The 23,933-nt window shown below is 44.8% G+C and overlaps 1 long non-coding RNA gene across 1 annotated transcript; it reads left to right on the plus strand.

The window, feature by feature from the left end:
* Window positions 1-12,482: 12,482 nt before the first annotated feature.
* LOC133221897 (uncharacterized) lies at window positions 12,483-15,234 on the plus strand. Its single transcript, XR_009728102.1, has 3 exons — window positions 12,483-12,574; window positions 13,744-13,852; window positions 15,068-15,234. It is a non-coding gene; the product is annotated as an uncharacterized LOC133221897 (long non-coding RNA).
* Window positions 15,235-23,933: the final 8,699 nt, after the last annotated feature.

Below are 23,933 nucleotides of genomic sequence, written 5' to 3' on the forward strand. Positions count from 1 at the left end.
ACCTTTGTGAAAGGCTTTGAGGGCCATAGTAAAGCCTTTCGTGCTGTCATTTTCCATCTGCCACAGATTACAGCTTCACAGCTCACCTGATTGTTACGGATATTGATACTGGGTTGTGTGAGCACTTGCCATCTGCTTCAGTGCAAAGTCAAGAGGGTTAGCTCAAACCACCCCCAACGCCTGTTTAAACTGAGCCACCTGGTTCAGCACTGAAGTGAACAAGGAGCAATCCTAGATCCTTTCCTCTGTTCTCACTGCAGTGGCAGTAACTATGATTGTGTTTCTGTGGTTCTTTAAGAAACAATGGGCCTTCTGCCATAACTGGGCACAGGGGATTATTCAGGGCAGGAATTCCTATTCCTAAAATCCTTCCCATGCTGCAGAGAGACAGCACAATTAATCTGTGGCCCCTCAAACAGCACTGGGTCTAGTTCTTGCTATTTGTGCAAATGTAAAGGACTTGGGGATCTGTGCCCATAATCCTATCCCATCTGCTTTCCATCCAGAAGAGGAGCAGGGCTTGCCTAGCATCAGAAGAGGCAGGACAAAATCTGCTAATCAGTTCGACATACTGTGTATCCACCAGTTTGTGTGTATTCATCCCAAGATGTGCTTGTTTGTTTGCAGTTTGAGTTTGCTCTAGAACTCTAATCGTGTGCTTGGCCAAGATAACCAGGAGCTGGCAGGCTCCACAGAGAAAGGAAAACAACAAGCAGCTGCAGGAGGCTGATGAAGAGCCTTTGTTTTTGCTCATGACTTCAGCAGGGGACCATTTGTTTCCTGCTTCTTTGAAGGGATGCAGAAAAATTGCTATGATCAGTGTGTTGACACGTGTGTTTGTGATGGAGCTGTGTGCTGAGCTCCACAACGCGTTCTGAAGAGGACCAGAGGCACCTGACTGCTTATTCCTAAGAAGATGCCCTTGCCAGCTCTTCTTCTATTCCCAGTCACTCCATGAGCCCTTGGCAGCTGTTAAGTCTGAACCAGACTGAGCTATATCTGCTGCTGGAAACGACAGAAAGGCCTTGAGAGGTATCACATATATCACCATCAAAAGATGAAACTGTAATAAGAGTTCTGGCTGCGCCAACTCCTAGCTCAGAGCCAAGCTCAGTGAACTCCGAGGTGCTACCTGGGTATATATAATAGGAGCAGTTTGGCTCTGTATTTTAAGAGTAAAATAAATCTTAAAGCTCAGTTTGTGAATTGGGACTTGTGAGAGCTTGAGGAGAAAAGCTCAGATCCACAGAGAGGCGCTCGAGCCGCATCCTTCCAGCAGAGCAAGGTCAGGCCAAGCAGAGATGGTTTCTGTGGGAGAGGAGGCTGTACTTTAATCTCACTAAATTATCTGCTGTTCTCTGCAAGAAGCCAAATGTCATCTTACTTCTTTGCATATTTGCTTGTGCTGTGGAAACAGAGGAAATCAGAGGCTGATCTGATAAGATTCCCCCACTCCTGAGGGCCAACAAAAGGGTAAGCTACTTCTGTGCTGCTGGAAGGAGTGCGGTCCTTCGGAAGAGCTGAAGTGTTGTGTGATCCAGGACCTTACTCCTTACACCCGTGTTGCCAGCTTTAATGCAACAACCCACATATCCCTCAGTAGTTTGTCACATACAACCTGAAGCCAGCCTAAGGAGGAATCTGCAAGGATCTCTGTGTCTATCTGGGGCAAATAATGTCCCTGTGGGACATGCAGTGGTGCCTGGGGTAGGGCAGTCCCAGCAAGTGTTTGCTCTTGAAGTAGGGGCTGCACAAAGTCAAGCTTCCTCTCCTGATCTACAGATTTGTGTCTAGATATAGGTGAACCAGGTACCGCATCCCATTCCTAATTGCTCAAATAGCTCTCGTTGTCCAAACTAGTGTCGCTTCATTACCTCTAATGCCAGTTCCCTGGACCAGGATGCAGTTTGTCATCTTCCTTTGAGGCCAGGCAATAGCTGTCGAGTTGTGCTGCTCAGCCAAGCTATGCAGATTAAGTGTTTTAATCTTCCCTAATGCATTGTGCCGAGCATCTCAGTCTGGTTTAATTTGGAGTTTCTGCAAATGCCTTCCAGTTTGTCCCCATTTCTGTTCCAGTTTGTTGTTGACCAGTGTTTCTGGCACTGCTCTGTCTAGGGCCTAGTACAGTTCAAGGCATGGGGAGACATTTTGCTGGCTTTTATACCTGATTTTGCAAGAGCAGAACCATTGGCTGGGATAAGACACGAGCTGTGTTTTTGAGGCCAAAATACAGGAGGAAGCTGGCTAAGCCTAGCTGAGGGTTCTAGAGACATAAGAGATTTGCATGATGACTAGGGTGATGCTGTGTTTTGGCTATTGCCCTGTGGATTTACAGGCACTTCACACAGCTGAAGACAGACAAGGGCTTGTGCTACCCATAACTCACACCCTACACAAGCCAAGTGCTGGGGCACAGTGGACTGGTCATGCAGTAGGGGAGGATGTGTCATCGCAAGAGCCATGTCTTCACATGGCACACCTCTGTGCAGTGCCACGTGTTGGCTCGGCCCCAGAAAAGCCCATGCCTTAGGAGGAAAGGAAGGTGATTGACTCATGTCACTGCAGGGCTGCTGATTAGGAAGGAGGGAGATGTACAGTATCTGGATGGCAAATTGCCCTCTGCTGCCAAGTTTGCAACACTTGAACTGTGTCAAGCTCGTTTTGTCAGAGACTTCTCCTCAGCCCAAACACTGCTCTTCTGTGCCAGGGTTTGCTGCAGGGGGAAGAGGGAATAAGTTCGTGTTGTGAGGGGTGTGCACAGGACATGGAGATCTGTAGGGGGTAAAAAACAATTCCTGCACTGAGTGATGAGGAAGAAACACTAATTAGACAAGGAAGAGGAACCTGCCGGGTTACAATCCTGACCTAACAACGGGTTATAGGATAATACAGCATGGTAATGCAGGGTAAACACTAGGTAGAGGATATCTGAATTAATTCCTTTTCAAAACACAGTGATCATTTAAAAACATCCGGTATCCTAATTTTAAGCTGTCCATCATAGATGCCAGCACAACCTGTGGTAAATTGTCCCAGTTGTTAAACTACTTGGAATTTGCACCCTGTTTCTGATCCAGATAGTCACGTTCCAGCTTCTAGTTGCTAGATATGGGAAAGCCTACCAGCAAAAGGTGAGGTTTGTGTGGAGGCAGCTACAAGCCATGTGTGTGTGTCAGAGCAGATGTAGGGAGACTGAACTCGGATCCTTGCTCTCCATGGGTGTTATAACATATTCCTATTGCGGTGGAAGAAAATGCGAAAAGCATTTCACCCACTTCCTGGGGCAGTGCAACAGGAGAGGGGAGACAAACCAGGAAGAGGATTTGCCATTGCCCAAATGGGAACTGAATGCTCGATTCCATTACTAGTAGCTTTTGCCCTTTATGGATCTTGCCCATGACAGAATCCTGGCAGAGACTGCAGCAGTGATGGTGGATGAAACAAGACTAAACAGATCTGCCAGGTTGTGCTTCCCTACTGCTTCAACAGCTCCTACCCTTTGCAGTGCCACTTTGCAGTGAGTAGGCAGTGGATACCGCAGTTTTGCCATCTCTGTTGTTAATCCTGGTGCTGTCTCTGTGGAAGTTCATATTTTAGCAATTAATTTCCTTAAAATTATTCCTGCTAAAAGCATTCCCAGAAGGTCCCTTGGCACTGGTAAATGTTTGCAAAGGCTGATGGGGTTGATCAGCATTGCAGACAAGCACCCTTCCTGCAGATTGAATTGGAGCCAGTGCTTGCTGAGTGGAGTAACAAGGGGTAAAGCAGGTATGAATGATAAAAGGAGGAAGCCCTGAGTTGTTTGGGTTTACTATGATCACTTTAATCGCTGTTTTCAGTAGCAAGTTGTATTTTTCTTCAGTGCACATCACTAATGTTGTAAATCATCATTCCTCAGGGATCTGAGAGGCTGAGGTTATTTACTTGTTGGAACTAGAGTGAACAGTAGAGACACATTTCCTTTACAAAATGAATCTGGATCGAAAGCCTTCCTCTGTATATTCTTCACCTCTTGAGGGAAAACCTGAAATCCAGATCTGGAATTTACACTTGCTTCTCTGTATGACCACACTGATCCTAATCTTCCAGATTGGGGAAAAATACAGAGCCCAACTGTCATTTAGGCTATGTATTCTGCTTGTGCACTTCCATTTGAGTCAGTCTTAACAACTGTTTCTCTTTCTGAAAGCGTTAGGGCAGTCTCATTATAACATAATGATTCTGTTGGAAGACATGCATCTTGTTGCCTCATTCCAGAGCTTCCGGAGGAAAAATGCTAAAAGAGTCTGCAGTGTGATTATCATTGTGGTGACAGTTGTTTTCCCATTTAACTTTGATTTTGCTTTCATTCTTCGGGAACAGAGCAATGGCCAGAGCTCCTCTTCCAAAGATGCCATCCTGCAGCTAGGAAATATTTAGCAAGGCACTGGGGCAACAGAACAGACCCATAAAAGGCACATAATGAAATACAATGGGTTATCAGTGAAAAGATCAACCAGTTAATGCTTTTAGCTGTTGCAGTGCAAAAAAGATGTATTCCCTCCCCTAAAGGTAGATCAAGAATGGTTATGAATTCCTACAGCCTCTTTAGAGAATTTAAATGCATCTTCCAGCTCTAAGCTGTGGACTCTCTTAGCATTCCAGCAATAATATTTTCCCAAGGATGAACTGTTCCTGAACAGAATGGCCACTGAAGTGCATTTCATATGCGAGGGATTTCAAGTTAGCAGGAGCTTATAGTTCTATAAGTAAGGAATGTATCATCCGTTGGAAAGCAAAGCGTTTCCCCAAGTTTAGAAAAAGCCTGTGAAGTCGTTTTCAGCTTTTGAGAACAAACCCAGTGGTTTTCCATTTGTCTTTATTATCTAATGGGAGGCACAGGGTGAAGAAGGAGTAAGGACTCTAAGGAAGAAGGTTTTATTCTTTATTTTTTCTCAAAGGGGAAATATTGTCAGATTTTGTTTCATTCGTTTAAAAAACGACATCCCTTTTCACTGATACAGTGTTCTGAGCAACGACTTGTTTCAATGAGTTCCATGCACATGCTCAGTATTTCAGGAAGCATAGAAGTGTGGTTTGCAAAAGAAAGGAGTCATCTTGGGTGACTTTGCCTCATGATACTCAACTGGAGTCCCTTCAGATGGTCTGTTTTCATCATCCCCAAAAGGCTTCCTTTAAATCAAATCAGAGTCTCTCAAGGTTTTTCAGATGCCTTGAAAATGCGCTGGAGATTTGGCTGTCATTCATGTGAAGAAGCAACTACATTTTCCATTACCCATTAAATTGCAGCGGGCTAATGCTACAAGGGCCATTTGACTTGGGCGGTTTCCATGTCCACCTATGAAACAAACTTACCTGGGTCAAATCCACTCCTCATGTGGCTTCCTGAAATGTGCTGAGTGGATTTGCACCAGGTAAAAAACATTTCTGTTTAAATCAACAGGAGGGAACAGAAGGTGTTACACTGCATCCGCACCATGGATTTATAAGTGAGCAGAGGGTATTACTGATGTACTCTCTGTATGTCCCTAAGGTATTGCATCAGGGGTACATCTGCAGAGCCATTGGACTTCACTGCTTCAGAGCAAGGATTTGCTAATCTGCAGTGACTCTCTGCATCTCCAGGCCAAGACAGACCCTCATGGGCTTCCAACTAAAGCCCTTCTACAACAACAGTGTGGCCATCTCATCTGAAATGCAGCAAAGCAGCAGTTATATTTGTCAGCCTACTCGAACATTAAGCTCTGGGTAAACAGGGCTGAGCCTTGTGTTTGCTGCAACCCCTTGGACAGAGCCAAGGGCCTGGAATGGGAAAAGCTGAGCAGGGTTGAAACTGTGGACACATCTGCAATGGCTGTGCCTCCGGCTCTATGCCAGTGACAAATGGCCCATGTGAATGAGATCCTCCTAGAAAATACAATGGAGCCCAGGAACCTGGAAACTGCCTTCCCACTGGCAGCACCTCGCTGAGAGTAAGGGGAGATGGAATTCAATCTGCTGGAGACTCTGGAAAGGATGCTGAAGAGAACAGGTGGCTTTGAGATACCTCTTTTTCAGGAGCAAATGCCTTCAACACAATCATCTTAGACCCCTTCTTGTCTTCAGTGCCCTCCCCATGACAGCAAGGCTGATTTTTTGTGCTAACGTCCTCATCTCTGGTGAACAATATTGCTGCTATATTTAATATGAGAGAGGGTTATTACAGTACTATCTAGAATGAGCCATAACCATTATAGGTTGCTCTATATCTCAAAGCTAATTTTAATTAAAGCTGCCAATAACCTTTGAGTTCTTTGATTTCTGCAGTTGAGGCAAAGGAACGAGATGCTCAGGTGTTTTCATTTGATTGTACAACTCATTATTAGAAGGGTGGGATCAGGTTCTGTGGAAGTGAGCATGTTTCCGTGCTAGTTGTGAGGGTCCATCAGAGCCTTCCCAACACACGTGTGTATTTGGGAGTAGGTAATCATTTCCATAAGGCCATGGGAGTTATTTTGCCTCACTTCACCCAAATTGATTTTATTATGAGCCAAAACTGTGGTGCTTCATCTTGCCTGGGACGCGATGAGATCAAACAGCCCACCAGCCAGAAATGGGTCCTTATCAATTCCTTGGTCTGAAGTAAATGCAGAGAGTTTTCCTGCTTCCTCCCAAGCTTCCACAAACCTGGACACCACATCTGCCGCTCCACCAACACATGTGACGGAATATGAGGACACAGCTCCCTTTACCTGCAGGAAGCAGAAAAGAGCCTCGCAAGCACGATATTAAAAGACTGAAATGAACATGCAATTAGAGATCAGAAGAGCTTTTCTCACAGGAAAGTGCTAATTAGTCCAATCAGAGATTTCTCTGTCTCTTTACCTGTGCATATCAGAGTTCAAGCTTTTGATAGTCACAATAAACTTGGAAAATCCATTTATATCAAGCACCTTATGGCTGGTATAAGCTACGCAATTGATCTTCTTTACTTAGACCTTTGCCTATGACCTACAAGCGATCAATAAGCACACGCAGCAGAGGTGAGCTTGGGGCTGTTGCTGACACTGAAGGCAGTTTGCAGTCAGATACACTCACTGGTTTGAAGTGATTCCCCTTTTTACCACGTCCCTCCTCCACCTTCTGCCCCTACATGGGGCAGATTTCTAGCAAGGAGCAGGGAAAAGGACTGAGATTTCATGCAAGCTAATGCAGCTTTGTGAGGAGGGGACCACTTCAACCCCAGCATCAAAGGGACAGAATGAAGAATTAAATGACCTTTCCTTCCCATTTCCTCTGCCTGTGCTTTGTCTCCTGAATATCACCTGATGGGTAGCAAGTTTTCTTCCCTGATGTCAGTGGATGGGCAATTTCCCCACCTCAGGTACTGATGGGTTTCCACTATTCACTGTCACCTTCCATGTGCCAGCACCCTTAGTACTGTAATCGTTACCTCCAGGAGAAAAGTCATCCCAGGTTTATCTTTATAAGGGATTTACACACAGATTCACAGCTTGTTCCTCAGAGTGTAAAGACAATCCTACACCATTACATGGTTTGAATAATCTGGAATCCCACCAAGTCATCCTTCCCATTGCTGCAATGATACGATTAGGGGCCTTTGTGAGAAACTGTGTGTACTTTGGCTTTATTTTGGTATCTAATCAGTTCACATTGAATCAGAATTAGCACTGTAATATGAGGAAATAGCATATTTGTCTGAGAAAACAAAGGCAGGCAATGATGCTATGTGTGAGTGATAGTCCTTCTTAACTATGAAGTGAAACCATTTTTTTCTCAGCCTGAAACTTCAGTCTTGATTAACCAGTTCTTTCATTTTCTTCTCCTTGTTCAGCCTTAAAAGTTATTTACAAGGTACTTGTAGAAGAGGGTGATTCAGGCTGCTCTAATGCTTGGTTTGTTTTTGTCTCAGCAAATTGCCTGCTGACCTGCAAGCAGTGGCCAAATCAGGCTGAAATTAAAAAGGTGGTGGAATATGCCCCAGTTGCTCCTCAATCAATACCAGTCTAAATTACTGCAAACCTGGAGCCATGGTGCATGTAATACATCATTTTGTAACCCTATAAATTGCTTTTAGCCTGTCTCTTCTGATTTCCTTTTAATGGCCTTTCAGCTAAGATCAAGTGTAGCATCAGTTTCACATCAGCTGTGTACCCTACCCAGGGACCATCTCACACTGGCACTGGGATGAGCTCAGCCAATTTGCCGTAGCTCCATGATGCTGGTCATTTGGAAGTTGCTCTGAGATGCCTTCCCTTTGCCACTCACATTCGGAGAGGCATTACTGCGAGGTCCTGCTCAGGGACTTATCCTGTTTTAAGGAAGGAAGGGAGGTGGAGAGAGGATATTTGAGTTTGGGATTTAACCCCTGGGTTACACAGCTCCAAGGCACTGTCCCTATGTATCCTTTCAGCCAAACAGAGCAGTTTCAGTCCCCAGAAGCCGTGGTCTTGCAGGCGTCTTGCCATGGCCTCCAGAGACCACAGCTGGGGAGATGATGCTCTAGGTAATGCACCTCCTGCTCCTGGATCATCCCTTCTCTTGCTGGGATCTGTGTGAAACTCAAAGAGCAGGTGTTGAGCCTCCCCTCCTCCTGAGATGGCCCTGCGGCTTGTGCTGAGATGGAAGATGCTCACCATCTGCTAATGTTGCTGGCCTGGCCATGCCGCTCTCCTCCCAGCACGTATGTGCCTGTATCACAAAATGCGCTGCAAGAGAGGCCCCGACCTGCCTTTAGACCAGCCACTGCAGCTGAACTGGAAACATTATGGGCATTGGAAGAGCAGCTTGATCCCCTCCACTGGTCCTTTCTAGAGGCGGTGTCCATGGAGTTATTTTCAAACAGTTTTTAAGAGAGGAGTCAAGCCCAACCCAACCAGAAGCAGGACCAGCACTGCATCCCTTCAAACAGGACTTTTGCTTTTTGATGTCTTTCCCCATCCTCAATCTCCTTTTGCGTGGCTGTTTGCTCCTGGTTTCAGGAGACACCTTCTCATTTCCCATGAGATGTGCAAGAGAGAGATGTGTACTCTTGGTGCAGCCCCTTCACCTGCGCCTTTCCAGCACTTCCCACTTAGGATACCAACTCCTCTGTAAAGTATGTTCTTCCCTGGCCTTAATTTCAATGGAGGTGTTGTGAGGATAAATAATAACATAGACTTTGAGTTAAGCAAATCCCACTATCCCAGACCTTCCTGAACATGAGGAGCTGGGGAGAGAAGTCAACTGGAAGTGGGCTACTCTGCTTGCTCCGAACATTAGTCGTAAGTGAAAACTTTTCCTCTCATTTCAGTGACATCCAAATTTTAAGCAGAGGGGTGGGTGCAGGGCAACAAAACCCCCCATTTTTACTGTGAATTTTCTTTCATGGTTATGTGTGTAAAGCCAGTCATAGAGCTGGATGGGGCTTCTCGTCTGTATCCAGCAGCGGGTGTTTCCTGGGGGTCATTTTGGAGATGCCAGCAATATCCCTCCTTTTTACCTTTGCTGAGAACCAGTAAATTTAACCATGCCACAAGAAACCAAACTGTGCTCAACAGCAAACAAGAAGTCAATTCATTGTGAAAGATAAGGGGATGAAGGACTCATATGGGAATGGACCCACTCACCCTCCAACACCTATGTGCTCCCACTTGCTTCTGTTTCACTATTCCCTGGTGACTGGCTTAAAGAGCTGTTAGGAAATCTTGGAAGAACTATGGAATTAGCTGTAATTAAAGCACAGCCTTGGTCTGTGTTGGTGCCATGTGCAAGTGAAGCGATTCCCTGGGCTGGGAAGAGACATAATGAACAGAATTACCCATAAGATGCTTACAGTTTGTTGACTTGATCTGTGCAACTTGCAGCACCCAGAAATGATAATGTAGGCTGTGTTGCAAGGAGCTCAAAACACTTTCAGATGTTCAGAGACGGTCAGAGATCAGATTTTCCTATCAGAAGTATCAAACACCTCCTCCTTCCACCAAAACACAACCTTTTAAAGAACATCTTAAGAGGAAAGCTATGCCTGCTGTTGGGGGGCACAAATGCAAATGTTGTATTTCAAGCTGGCGTTTTAAGATGAAAACTTCCCTTTTGGCTTGTTTCCAGTTTTCCCAAGGGAATGCCAGCATTTTCCCACTGGAATGGCTGGCTTCCTTTCAAATGATGTTTAGTTCAGAAGAAAATTAATTTTTCTCTGGGGAGAGTTACAGGGTCAATATCAAAAGCAATAAAACACTTCTGAGACTCTGGAAGGAAATGCTGTGTTTGGCCCTCAGTGCCAATGCCCCCTCAGTGCATAAGCCTCGTCTCCCTTTACATAGAAGAAGGATGCAAAGGGAAGCAGGTGTGCTGGGGGAAGACACATACAAGCAGTGATGGAGCAACCCATGAGTAAACTGGCCTTTATTTTCCCAGGACCTTACAATCAGATGGCAACTTAGGGAAACAAAGGAAGCCAGGGTGGGATTTCCCAGCTCTGGCTGCTAAGGGAGAGAGCAATGTAAATGCTTTGAGGCTACTTTGCTGTTCTTCTGCTGCCCTTCATCAGGAGTTAACAGAAGCTTCAAGGTGACATGGAGAGGCCATTGCTGTGGCCTTTTCCTCTTGGTGGGCTTCAGGTGGATTAACAGAAGCCACCACACTTTACAAGTGATACAGTCCTGCCTGTGCAACCAGGATGTTGACAGCAGCTTTGGAAGAGGGTACCATTTAGCACTGCTATTCTCCATAGGGAGTCTTAAAGCTCCTCAGATCTTCTGTAACTGAATAAAATTAATATCCAGCTGCAAACTTAATTCCTTTTCTCTCTGAATATCAGGAGCAGCATGCCATTGGCTATAAGCCCCAATGCCTTTTACCTATCTTTATTTGAGACTGAGGTATTTAAAACTTTCTGTTAATAACAGTAAAAAGCCCTCTTAATTAATAGAGCTTGTAACAGCGACACTTGCAGACAGAGCAGTTTGACAAGAGAAATTACTTCTGTAGGAACATGATAATGAACTTGTGTGCAGATCCCAATCCTGATAGCCATAAAGCACTGCCTCTGGTTTCAATCTGCAGGTCTGACCTTTCACCAAAAATGAATTTTAATAGGCAATTGACTTAAATAATTGGTGTGTGTTCAAATCAATGCTGGAATGTGATGTCTTAGTGGTTAAGATAATTGAGGTGTATGAAAGGCTTTTCAAAAGATTTTCAGATTCAGATCAGGAGGATGATGTGTGGGGAGATTGGAGCTCGGTTCTGGGGCTGCATTACCACTGTATGGCCATCACTTTGGCAAAAGGACCTTTTCACTTCCTTGTACATCTCCCAGCCCCCCATCAGTACTCACTCCTTCTGCTTTGTACAAAGGTGATGAAGATGAGGAGGATGTTGTGCTCTCTGGATTGCTATGGGGAGGAAAACCTGGGTGCACATCCACCCCGGTGTAAGTTAGAGCCGCCTCGGGATGCTGTAGCATATCTCAGCCCCTGTGCCTGCCCTGAGCTGGCCACACACAGGGGCTTCAGGGCTCTTGCAAGTAATGCCTGTGTGATCTTTGTGGGCTCACATTTGCACATGCAGAGTAAACCCACGTGTTTGCTGAGCATGATTTCTGCAATGGCACACAGGAAGGTTCCCTTTGCTTGTAAAGCATGGCTGTCACTCTGGCTTTCATTTATCATGCATGGGCAAGAATGGGGGATGCCTCATAGCACCCCAGCATCAAGCACTGACAGGTCTGTGGTGCAGGAGACTGCTGAGGACCTGTTCTCTCTTCTGAAACAAATGAATGTCACATCTGCACATTAAAAATGGGCTGAACAGTGAGGGGCGAGGCAGCACACCATGGTCTGAGACCTCATTCTGACAGGTCAAGGCTGCCAACCAGCCCTGCTGGCCACCACAGCCGGGTGGCAATGCCAGGCTCTGCTCTCTCTGCCTCTTCCAGTGAGGTCTTTCCTCACTGGGTAATTTCTTCAGTGATTTATGAGGCAGACTAGACTCCAGGTTGTTCTTCCATCACTGACCTGGCTCTACAGATAGAGCCACAGTGCGGGGTGTCATCGGTGGTACGGGCAGACACGTCCTCACTGGTACTGCAGTGCAGAGCGAGATGCAGATACATGTATTCATCACATGCATTAGTTTTAATGCTTTGCTGCTGAATCTCCCCCTCACATTTTTATATTTCTACCATATAGAAAAGTTTGATTGTTTGCTCAGAAAGAAAGTAAAAACTCCATAAAACACCAAAAGTATTTCAACTTGGATGCTCTATCAGCGCTTTTCTCTGGGCTGGCCCCTCCGTACGTGTTCTCCATGAGGGACCACAAATGGTTTGTCGTGAAGTCACACATTTCCTCCCTGGGTAAGCCAGGGGACTGGGGGAAGAGCTCTCAGGTGGAGCAGATAAGCTTTGTTTTCGTGCCTCGAATCCAGACCACCTGATAATCATTAAGCACCATGAGCTTATAAAAGGCTTCTCCCCAGATCAGGTGGATTGTGGTGCGTGAGGAGCTCACTTTGGAGACTAAGAGAATGAGGAGCCTTTCCAGAGGAGGAGGTAGCTGTGGGAAGAGGAGCGGCTTGGGACCAGGTCAGGGTGGTGGCTGCTTTGGTTTTGCTTCCGCTTGGAATAGCTTGCTTCCCTTTGGGGCTCAGTCTCTAGTTGTGGAGTGCTGAGGAGCAGGAGAGGGCTTGTACCTGGGCAAAGCCTGCTTAAGTATGAAGAGATCTTCTGGTCTCTCAGGGAATATACCTGGGGCTGTGCTTGAGCTCCTGCATTTGGAGCAATGTTCAGTAGAGCTGCTCCATGTGATGCCAGGGAGGTCAAATATTGACCTGAGTTTGTAATGACCACCCAGAAGGGATTTACAAGTGTAAAGTGCAGCACTGGCTCTGTTGGCAAGAGGCAGTATGGTATGTGTCCTGGTGTGCTTTCTTTCTGTTATGTTTATACTGGGAAGAGGAGGCTGATCTGCAGTTTTGGTTCACGTGCTTGGCTTGGGGCAGGGGGGCTGGAAGGGGAAGGGCGGTGTACTCTGGCTGTAGTATTTGTGACAACTTATTTCTTCTTTGTGTTTTGCCTGTCTGATGCTTTTTGGCTGCAGAGAGATAACTTTTGAGGAATGTATAATTGTGTGTTTCAGCTGATCAGGAAAGCTTATACAAAATAGCAAACCCCACCATCTAGGAGCTTCTGCTGTTGGATAAGACTGATAAAGCCACCAGGTCATCTCGCAGCAGGTCAGATGAGGTGCCTTGCGATGCTTTGTGTCTGTCTGGTGAGGCTGGCTGTGCCTGTGATGGGGTGTCCCAGGGGAGGACCATGGTGTCCCAAGGGACACTTGGCTCTGCAGTGCATGATGCTGATGTGCACAAGGGCACCATAGAGAAACACTATGTCTCCTGGGAGGAGATGAGCCTGCCATGGTGGCCACTGGCTGCCAGGATGCATCTTGCTCCTAACAGATCAGCTTCATTCAGAGTTTTGCTGCATCTTCTGAAGCTAAATTTAAGAGACTATTTGCAAAGAGTTGCCTCTATTTTTAGCCCAGAACAGTTCCTCGTCTGCTCTTGTTGTGCAGCTGCATGTGCAGCTGTACTGGGGTCATAGAGGGAGCAGCATGGGGCTGGGTGTCACTATGGCTGTGCCCAGTTCATGTGGGGGTTCTGAGCTCTCCATGGGCTTGAAGTGGGGGATGCCTTTAAGACTCTTTATTGAATAAGTCAGCAGCTGAAGGACTGGTTTGCACATGGGTCTTTCTTAAGAAGTTGTAAATTCTGTGGAATAGAAAACATTTTTCCTGCATTTGCTCTCAAAATGGAATGGCCGTCAGCTCCAATGTTTTTGTGATGCTTCTGTAAATAAGGTTCACAGGTATGACTGATACAGCAATCTGTCATCATGCCAAGCAGCTGCTCCACTCTGTGACTGCAATTTGATGCTGATGTGAAATAACTCTTTTAATATATGGGGGAAATAATCATAGCTTGTTTTCCCAGAATATTCCTTCTCTGGAAAGGTAAAGAAACTGAATCCTTCCATTAAGCCATGTTTCCGCTTAATTAATGTGTGCTGCAGACCCTTTGCTGGAGTTGCAGTTCCCAGGCATGACAAAGATGAGCACAGCAGTGGGTGGCAGATGGGTCTGACACAGATAGAAAAGCATAGGGGAAAGAATTTACCCTTTTCTCTTTGAGTAACTGGCCATCCTCAGCAGTGCCTCTGCCATGATGCTGCTGAGATAATCTATCTTCTACAGCCTGAAACCTGCTAGGATTTGAGACTGACAGCGTGGAAAATAGGAACTGTCTTGGCATTGAGTGGGCTGGCAGGGAAACCTCTTCCTGGGGGTGGGATTGACAGGGCAGTAAAACCAATTACCATGGACCCTGGCCTTGGTTTGCCAGGGCTGTGCTTATGCAGACAACACTTCCGATTGCAGTGGCTCTGCTTGTGCTCAGGTGAGCGGTTCCCTTATGTTGAGGCTGCGGCTTTCAGGACTGCTGCAATATTGCTGTGTGGAGTCACTTTGAAGTAATGCTTCTTGCTGCTATGCATTATGTACTTGAGCTGTATTGCAGTGCTGAAGCGATGCCCGGAGGAACAGTGGCTTCTGGAAACATCATTCCACTCCTCTGTCTTCTGGAAAGTTCATTGCTGCCTTGACAAAACTCAGGTTTTATTAAAAATGATTAATGTCTATGCATTTAATCAAGGAGTATTCACACAGCGATGGCTTTACTATAATAGCTTGATTTTAAACAGCTTGCGTCCTGATGCGTGAGGTGCGTTATGTTATTTGACAGCAGTGACATTTATATTTGTAATTACTAAATGGTGGTAATCCATTGGAAAGCCTGCCCCACTTGAGGGAACAAAATGGATGGAAATGCACAGCACTGAAAAAGCACAAAGTGCCACGATACATCAGCGCATCCCGAGATTAAAAAAGCCAGGGATGGCATTTTCCCACCAAACAAAAGCACATCCATGTTGCCAAATAAATTGATGACTTTTAACTGTTTCTTTTGTATTCATGAAATATTCTCGTCCTGCTTATTGCCTGACACAGTTACTTCTTCATTTCAGAGCACAGGAGCATCTCGAAAGCAGGTGATGTCATGTGCAGGAGTCATGGGCCTCCTGGGGTTTGATTACAGAATGCTGAAAAATTGGGCAAATCAAGCTGGAATAGAGAACCCAAATCTCATATAAATCTTGATAAAGTGGTAGGGGAAAAGTGTTTGGAGCTGCTGTTTTTAAAGTGCTGAGAGGTAGGATAAACTTAGCTGGCACAAGCTATTTTGAAAGTGGCATTAGACTATTAACACTTTTCAGATATGATCTCTCCTCCTGCAAAAGGAAGCTTTATCAATGCATCTTCCATTGGGGAAGCAGGTAAAGGAGATGTTGTTAGGCCTGCTGGTAATCAGTGGTACTTATCGCCCAGTTAACAAGAGCTGTTGGAGGAGATTGCTACCTGAATTGTGCACATGTAGTAAGAACAGGGAGATCTAAATGAAATCCATAACTTGGATGATTTGTGTCACCCACTAGGGTGCCTGGTGACACTGGGCTGCTCTTATCCCTGTCACCAATCTCCTTTTCTCATCTTCACGAGTTATTAGAGCATTTTCAGCCTCAGTCCTTGCTGCACAACAGTCCATAGGAGAAAAACAGGCCTTGCTGGACCTGCACAAGATGCAGAAAACTTCCTGCAAGAACTGCTCCTCTGGAAGATTTAACCCTTTTTATTTCTGTTTGCCCTCCAACAACCTCTGAGTTGGGTGCTGAGCATCTGGCTTTGGTGCAAGAAGCATGGACAGGACCTGGGGACCAGGCAAACCCAGCAGCATGTGGGAGAAGCTTTTCCATATTAGCTGGATTATTAAGGAAAGACCAAGTTCTAATGCTATCCCAGGTCACTGGAGAGTCTGACAAGGTGGTCTTCAGAGCAGGGGGCCAGCACACAGAGAACACAGGTCCTCTGCTGTCTCATGGTGCTAGACCCAGGCCTTTAGCAGTTGGCATAGGTGCTGCTCAGGACTTGGATATATCCTTCTATTGTGGGTGTGTGGTTCTGCTAGAAAGAGTCTGTAAATGCAGATTAAAGCTAGCTTGGTGCACAAGGGAGCTGGGATTGCCTATCAGTGATGATGTGTGCCCATCTTGATGGTGTCTAGACATGAGCAGAGTCTTGTGTTATTGCAAAGCTCCTGCTGATGTAAATACCAATCTTGTGACTTCAAGTTCGTGTTGCACCTGGATTTTTTCCGATAGTCATAATAGATATTTTCTCTTTCCTTGTGTATTGGATATATCTCCTTTTCAGGTGGTAATTTATGCTGATTGCAGCTCATCAGTCTTGCATCTTGCCTGCCACAGGGTTTCTTATACTTTCTAATTTACTGAAGGAAGTGTGTATTGACAGTTCTCAATGAATTCCACAGTACAGGACGTGCATGTGGTGCCCAATCCTTGCAGAACAGTGAGTCCCAGAGAGTCAGACAATGCCTAACGGTTTTATACTCATGTAAATGCTTCATTATAATAATCCAGCAATGGTAAAAGTAGCAAAAGACTTATGATAGTCCTCTTGTTCAAAATAAAAACACTATCAAAAATAAGCAACCTATCTATCATCTTGCCATAGGTTCTTTGATGATAGCAAATTCTGTCCTTTAGATAACACTGAAGTTCTTCTTCCCCAGTGTTTTTCTAATCAAACTTTGCTTTCAGGAATGATCTATAAACTCTATTAGTATTTATGTAAAAAGGAGTTGATGATTCAAGAAGGAATGAAATATTTAGGTAAGACTAATCCTGAAAGCGTAGCTGCTTTAGCTGTAATCATTCATCTTATGACATAGAAGTATTTGGTTGGCTACAAACTTTTCCTTTGGAAAAATCTAGTTCCATTGCAGTTGAAAATATTAAAGAGAAGAAAAAAAGAACAGTTATTAGATAGGAACAATCTGGACATAGAAGTTAATGGCATCTAAAACAAAGGTAAAATGGCACATGTCTGGCATGGGAACAAAAATAAAGCTGTGTTTTGAAAGTGGTCCCTGACCATATGTGCATACTTAGTGCAGCTCTACAGTTGCTGTCCAAGATGTCCCTGCGGAGCAGTAAGACAGTGCAGTCACATTGCCTCTCTCAGTCTGGGGGAGATGCTCTGATGGTCCTTTTCATCCTAGGATAGATTAAAACTTTAAAGGCAAGAACTGCCTGTAGGGCATCTTTACAGCACTCTCTAAGGTGCCCTTTGGAACCTGGTGGGTCCCCTCCATCCCATGGGTGCTAAATCCCTGTGTTCCTGTGTCATTCTGGGCTAAGGCTGCTGCGGAGCTCCACTGCTCTAGCAAGCATCAGCATGTACCTTGCTTTGCCTGTGATGCAGAGTCCTGAGGCTGGTAAGTTTTGCTTGCCTATAGTATTTCCATACCTGAAGCCTGATCGCTGTTGTGGCAACCTTGAACTTTTGTGGTTTGTCCTCTTCCAGTTGAAATGATTCAGTCTGGCACAAGGCTGGTGAGGCACTGAGCTGATTATGAATGTGTAGCTTGTACCAATAAGGGGAATTAAGTAATTCCTCAAAACCATGCAACGTGTCAGTTCTGCTGCAGTTCAGTCAGCTCTTAATTTTCTTGCTGGCTTTTTATAGTTGAAATTTCCTTAAAGTGCACTGTGGAAATTATGCTCTGCTCAGTTTGGGGTGAACTGTGCACAGGTTGAGCTTGGGGTTTGAGTGGGGTGAGTGACTGGAAGGGATCAGTAGTCCTTCAAGTGCAAGGTCCTGTGAATCCTGCTGCGAAATAGATATTGAGTAGAAAGGTTTTAGTGAGCAACTTAATGTGTGAAATTAAAATCTACCCATGTCTCAGGCACACAGATTCTTGAGAACATATTGAATTCCTATCTTGCGACAACAAAGAACAGGGTTTCAAAGGAGTACAGGGACATGAGGCTAACAGCACACTGAGCTCAGGTAACTGTACAATAAACCTGTGGTCTGGAAGATGCACAAAGTATCTGTCATATCCCTACAGATCTGGGGATTAAAGTACAGCAGGTCTTGCAGGTTATGAGAGCTCCAGCATGAGCTGTTCTATCTCCTGGGGTCAGATGTCCTGCCTTTTGATCAGATGTCCTACCAGTTATTTGGTACCCAGCTGTCACAGTTTAAACCCAGTCAGCCACACAGTTTCTATTCCCCAGCTCCTGCTCCTGGAGGGATGGGGAGGAGAATTGAAAGAATGTAATTCCCATGGGTTGAGATAAGAGCAGACCAGTAACTAAGGTATAACACAGATCACTACTGCTACCACCAATAACAGTAATTATAAGGGAAGAGAACATGATACCACCTGCCAAAATGAGCCTAACCAAGAAGAGAGTGCCCTTCTGGGTAACTCCCAGTTACCTCCCCAGGCATGACATGCTGTGGTATGGAATACCCCTTTGGTCAGGTGTCCTGTCTCTGCTTCCTCCCTGTTTCCCCTCCTCCCTGGCAGAGCATGAGCCTCATAAAGTCCTATGGCCAGTCTGAACATTTGAGCAGCAACTAAAAACATCGGTGTTATCAGCTCTGTTCCCAGGCCAAAAGTCAAAACCACAGCACTGCACCAGCTACTAAGAAGGAGAAAAATGTCTGCTACTGCTGAACCCAGGACACCAGCCCTGCCCTTTCATAGGCAGTCTGGGACTGGACTGAACAGGTTGGGTAGATGGCAGCTTCCCTGGCTTAAACACCTTGCAACGCATACGATCTCTGCTCCTTGGCCAAACCCTTTTGTGATACAGGGTGGTGCTGGAGTGGAGATAAAGGCCTGAGGATTTTATTAGACTAAATAGAAATGATAAAATTGCATTAGCATTCCTGCAGTTATATAATTTAATGCAAGATTCTATCAGCTTTATCCTGCCTCTCTAAATTTTTAATTTTTCAATATGTTAAAACTGCTTCTCCCCTTTTTCTTAAAAACTTGCGATTGCTTCATGGAAATAGTGAGAAGGTGACTGAAAAATATCAGTGGCTTTGCAGATGTTACTGGGGCTTTTGGTATCCACACAAATTGCTGTGTTAGGGTCAGGGGAAAAAGGGAGGTAGCTGAAAGTTTGACTGTCTTGGTTCAAAGAAGAATCCCAGTCCTGCTCAGGGAACTTTCAGGCAGGCGCTGCTGCTGGGGTGTGCTTGGGCAGCATCCCAGGGGAAAGATGGTCAGCAGTGAAAATATCTTGTTGAAGCAAGAGCAAAGAAAGTCCAGGCCAGGCTGCTACTGGCAGTGCCACTGTGTCATCCTCTCTACAAGGCAAGATAGCCCTCAATGAGGGATGCCTACTTCTCCCTGTTCTCCTGTAGGAAAACTTTTCCAGACTTACCCTCATCTAGCACTTGGACACTTAACTAACAACTGAGTTTGTGCTGGAAACTAAATACAGAATTTCTCTTGTGCTAATACTGGTTTTTGTCTTGCACATAGCTGGAGTGATCCCTGCCTCCACCAACACTCAGTGTAAAAATACGCAGGGTCTGATGCTAGTAATCTCCTTGATCTGTTAAGGCTGTAATTGTATGCCTGGTCTTTCATTTTTCAAACCAAAATGAGCTATTTTTAGTCTCTTTTTTGTGAGATTAACTAAACAACACAGCTTTTTGTACCTGTTCCAGTCTGAATTAGAGTTTTTCAGATCCCCTACTGCTACCTGAGCAGTGACACTAATCTCCAGCTTCTCCTGAGCACACTTTCTGTAATAATCACAGAAACTCATTAGCCTCTCTTGTGGCCCAGCCGTATCATCGGCTTATTCTATCAACAAATACACAGAGGTTGTCATCTTCCCGGGGCTATCTGTTACATTCAAATAGAAACTGTTTTTTCCTGTGGGTTGTTTTATTCCTGTCCCTGTTCCAGTAATTTCCTTGAAGTGAATACATGGTGGTTTCAGGATCTCCGCAGGCTCATGGCAGGCTTGCAGCTATCAGTACAGTGTGTCTGAGAAGCATCTGTTGCAACGGAGAGGGAGAAGGATATCAGTCTGAACATGTGGATATTTGTCCAGCAAATCTGATGCTTTGATAGCAAGTCAAAGCAGCTGTGTTAAGCTTAGTGTCTGGCTGCTCTGAATGGCAAGATGTTGAATGATTACTGTATAGGTGCTGGGGAGATGCTTCCATGATGATGCTCGTTCTCTCTCTGTATGGGTATTTCTCCAGACCTTGCAGGTGTTTGGTGGGAAGGTTGGTCTTTTTCTTTGCCTGATTTAGGAAATGGGTATTTACCTGACATGGGAATTTGAATACATGAAGGTGGATCTGGGTTTAACCGCTGTTAACTGCCCTTCACTGCTTGGAGATTTTGCTGTTGTCTCTTTTTGAGATGTAAAATCAGAAGGTTCTTCTGTCTCTTGTCAGGAAGCCTTAGAGGGGAGGCATTGTCATGACCATAGTGAGCTGTGTGGAGCTGCTTGGGTTTGCATGGTCCAGTCTGGCCTGCTGCATTTCACCTGTCACGGTTTGAAGCTGTTTAAAAACAGTGACAATAATAACTGCAAAATCAAATGCAAAGCAAATACATTGTACAGCCATTCTTAGTAGTACCAAGTGATGCATACTAGGTGAGGTTGCCTCAAGCACCCCAAACTGGCCTCTTGTAGCAAGCTACAGTTTTCTTGCAGTAGATGAAGTAACACACAGGGCATAGTCTCTAATCATCAGGTCGATTCCTGTGAAAGATAATCTGATCAAACCCTTAATTTCTCTTCAATTGATTAGATAGCACAGGCATGTTGAGAAGACACTTACAAAGACCACTTCAACCTTAATAAATCCCAGAGAAAAAGCAACAGTTCTTAATTTTCCAGTTGGCTACATAGAATTTGTTAAAGCTATATTCTATGAAAATTGGCTCACCCTGGAGAGCTTGCAGTCAATCACATTCCTTAACAAAGGGCCTCAGTAAAGCAGCAGATAAGCACTGAAGACATGAATGGCTGAGTGTGGTACATGGTTTAAAAATTACTTATTAGAAGAATTTAGTGCCCTTGTGAGTGATACAGCTGCTTTAGAGCGTTTGGTGCTCTCCAGAAAGGAGACCTTGGTATCGGCAGCAGGAAATACTAATTGATTCAGCCAGGATGGGTATGTTTCGAATCACAAATTACTTAGGGCTTATTCAGGGTCTTAAGAGCAATTTCTTGCTTTCATTTTTCTGTATTGGTACCTAGCCATTCAAAAAGGCAGTGGGGCCTGTGCAAAGTGCATGGTGCTTGTCAATAATGTGAGGACCCACGGATGTCCAAGTCTGCTCATGTCCTCCAAAGAGTCAATCCATGCAAAATGAAGCTGCTCGGAGCACAGTACAGGCACAGCTATTTTTATGGGCTCTCATTTGTAAATAAAGACCTTTTCCACTGACTACAGTGAATGGTCTCCTTCCTTCCTGGAGCAATTACCTTATCAGCAGTGTGAATGTATGAGTTCCTCATGGTTTTCTTTTGTGGCTGTCTTGCCATAAATCTGCTTTATATTGCTATTGACTAAACTGATACCCATATAGAGGGGACTATTGCGGAGCAAGGGTATTGTGGAAGGAAAATGGGATGCTTTATGTATGGGGATGATGCATTCACCTTCCAGCTGCTGTTCGTGATTCCAGTGCTGTGCAGGGCTATGGTATTTGTAGAACAGTCCTTTCAATATTTGTTAAACCTATCTGCAGTATTGGGTAGGGTTTCCTTTTCTGTTGAAAGAGCTACTGAATGTATGCACAGAGATGTTTCCAATAGGATTATTTTATAAAGCAGAAAATAAACAGCAGTGCTGTTCAGCTTGAAAAACATACTGGATTTTGCTTGAATTCCTACTGAATATAGAAATTTAGGCTATTCTTAAAGGATTTTTGCCCTTACAAGGCCAAGTCTGATTGTTTGATCTCAGTGCCTTTTTTTGTTTCGCTGACTTCAAGGAGCACTGAACCCTACCTAGTTTGTAATCACAACCTTTCTACTATGTGAATTAGAAGTAGTAATTAAAGTCTAAATGGGCAATTTCTGGCTGAAGTCGGTGGACTTCAGACACTGTAACTGCTGAAAGGAGCATCTTTTAATTGGGTGTAGTTGAGCTTTGTTCCTCTTTGGAACTTGGGGGAAATGGAAGCTCAGTAAAGACGATTGTTGAGGGCAAATATTCTTCTCTTCCCCCCATTTGTTACCCTTCCTGTTGCTCTTGGTGAAAGCAGGAGAATGAAGGCTTTTCTCTGTGAAGAGTGGGGTGAGTCCATCAGAACATGCCAGGAAACTGAAGGTGTGGTTTCCTTTCCAGTTCATTTCTCATGGCTTGAAAATGAGTCCAAGTGGAAAAGTTAAGGGAAACAAAGTTCCTCTTGATCTCATGTTTTGGTTTATATCACTAGAAATGCAGGCAAACACCTATGAAAATCACTAAAATCAATGTCTTGATGTAATCTGTAGCATAGTCTTAACTTTGTCTTCCATAAGGGTGTGTGAACAAATGATGCCATATGAGCTGTGGCCAGATCCTGGATTTTCATTCTTTCCCACCTTGAGCAATGTGTTCTCAAGGGTGGGTTGGTAGCATTGGGGAGTTTTGCCTCTGATGCAAATATCACAATAATGAAAACTTCAAATCTTTGCTTAACTCCAGGACAATTGGATTTTTAAAATGAAAAGCAAGTGTATTTCTATCTGTTGTAGATGGAAACCTTGAGCTAAGTTTAGCCTAAAGCATTTAAACAGACGGTAGATGAAAATAATGCAGTGGTTGGAGCTCTTTTAATAATGACTCTTAGGGCTTAATTCATGACTTTAAAGCTCTTGGGGTGGGAAGTCTGAGGACTCCTGGGGTCTAAGGCACATCAATAACAGTAATAGCCTCTCTATAGATTGATGAGCTTAACTGAGAAATGAAGGAAACCAGCTGTGCTCAGTAATGATGGCAGATACATTGCGACTCCTGAGCAATGCCCTGTTTGCATGTACCTGGGATGCTTTTGCCTGGCAAACCTGGACCTGAGCAGCTCAGCAGGGAATCCTGATGCTGTGTATGTAGGCTTCAATTCCCAATCAAGTTGGAGATTTCTACATCTCCAGCATGTGCATGTCCTTAAGGAAGGCAAGTATCAAAGATGTTGTCCAGGCCTGTTACAGTGCCCCCCACTTGTATTGTGGTCCTGTGTCTAAATGGAAACGTGGTCCTGGTTGGTGCTCTTGACACCTCTGTGTTGGAGCCATCACGTAGGGTTAAGCAGTCTTTTGCATATCAAAGAGCTCTGCTGGAGATGCACAGAAGTCAAATCTCTGGACCTAGATGATTAATGGTAGGGGTTGGAGCTGCGAAGCTGTGACTTCTCTTGTTAGAGTAGTAAGGCAATATATCCTGGCTGTCAGGACAGTGGTAATTCAGGCACTGCCGCTATTGCTAGACGGGAAAGCTGTTCCTTTCCAGCGAGCAGCTGCATGAGATTTCTACTCCCTCCTCATCTGAATGGAGTTAAAAACACAGCCCACCCTGTTTAGCAGGCAAGTCAGCTCTCCTGCAGCCTGATAAATACTCCAGGCTTGATAGTCTTGCTTCCTCCACAGGAGTGCTAGTAGCCATTTGCCAGCTGTTTGCTCTGACCTACAGTCATCGGTATCTGTCAACACACTTTTTCAGAGGGGGCAATGTGAGATCTAGCAGCAATAAAGTAATTGGCAGCATTGCCTCAAGATCTATTGGGCAAACTGAGTGAGGCAAGAGCCAGAGTGGGAGATGGCCTTATGCTCCCAGCCTCAACTGCAAGGAGTGCTTAAACAAAGACTTTCAAGTCAGATAGAACAGTCATAAGCTGGGCTGCCTGGAAACAGCTTATATGAGAGCATCTATTTGCACTAATGTTGATTGGATTTAAAATATAGGAGGGAAACAGAGCTGTTAAGTGGGTTTTTATGT

The sequence above is a fragment of the Neopsephotus bourkii genome, unplaced genomic scaffold (assembly GCF_033783945.1).
Source record: "Neopsephotus bourkii isolate Nb327-2 ecotype Australia unplaced genomic scaffold, CSIRO-AGI_Nbou_v1 NB_1572, whole genome shotgun sequence".
Lineage (NCBI taxonomy): Eukaryota > Metazoa > Chordata > Aves > Psittaciformes > Psittacidae > Neopsephotus > Neopsephotus bourkii.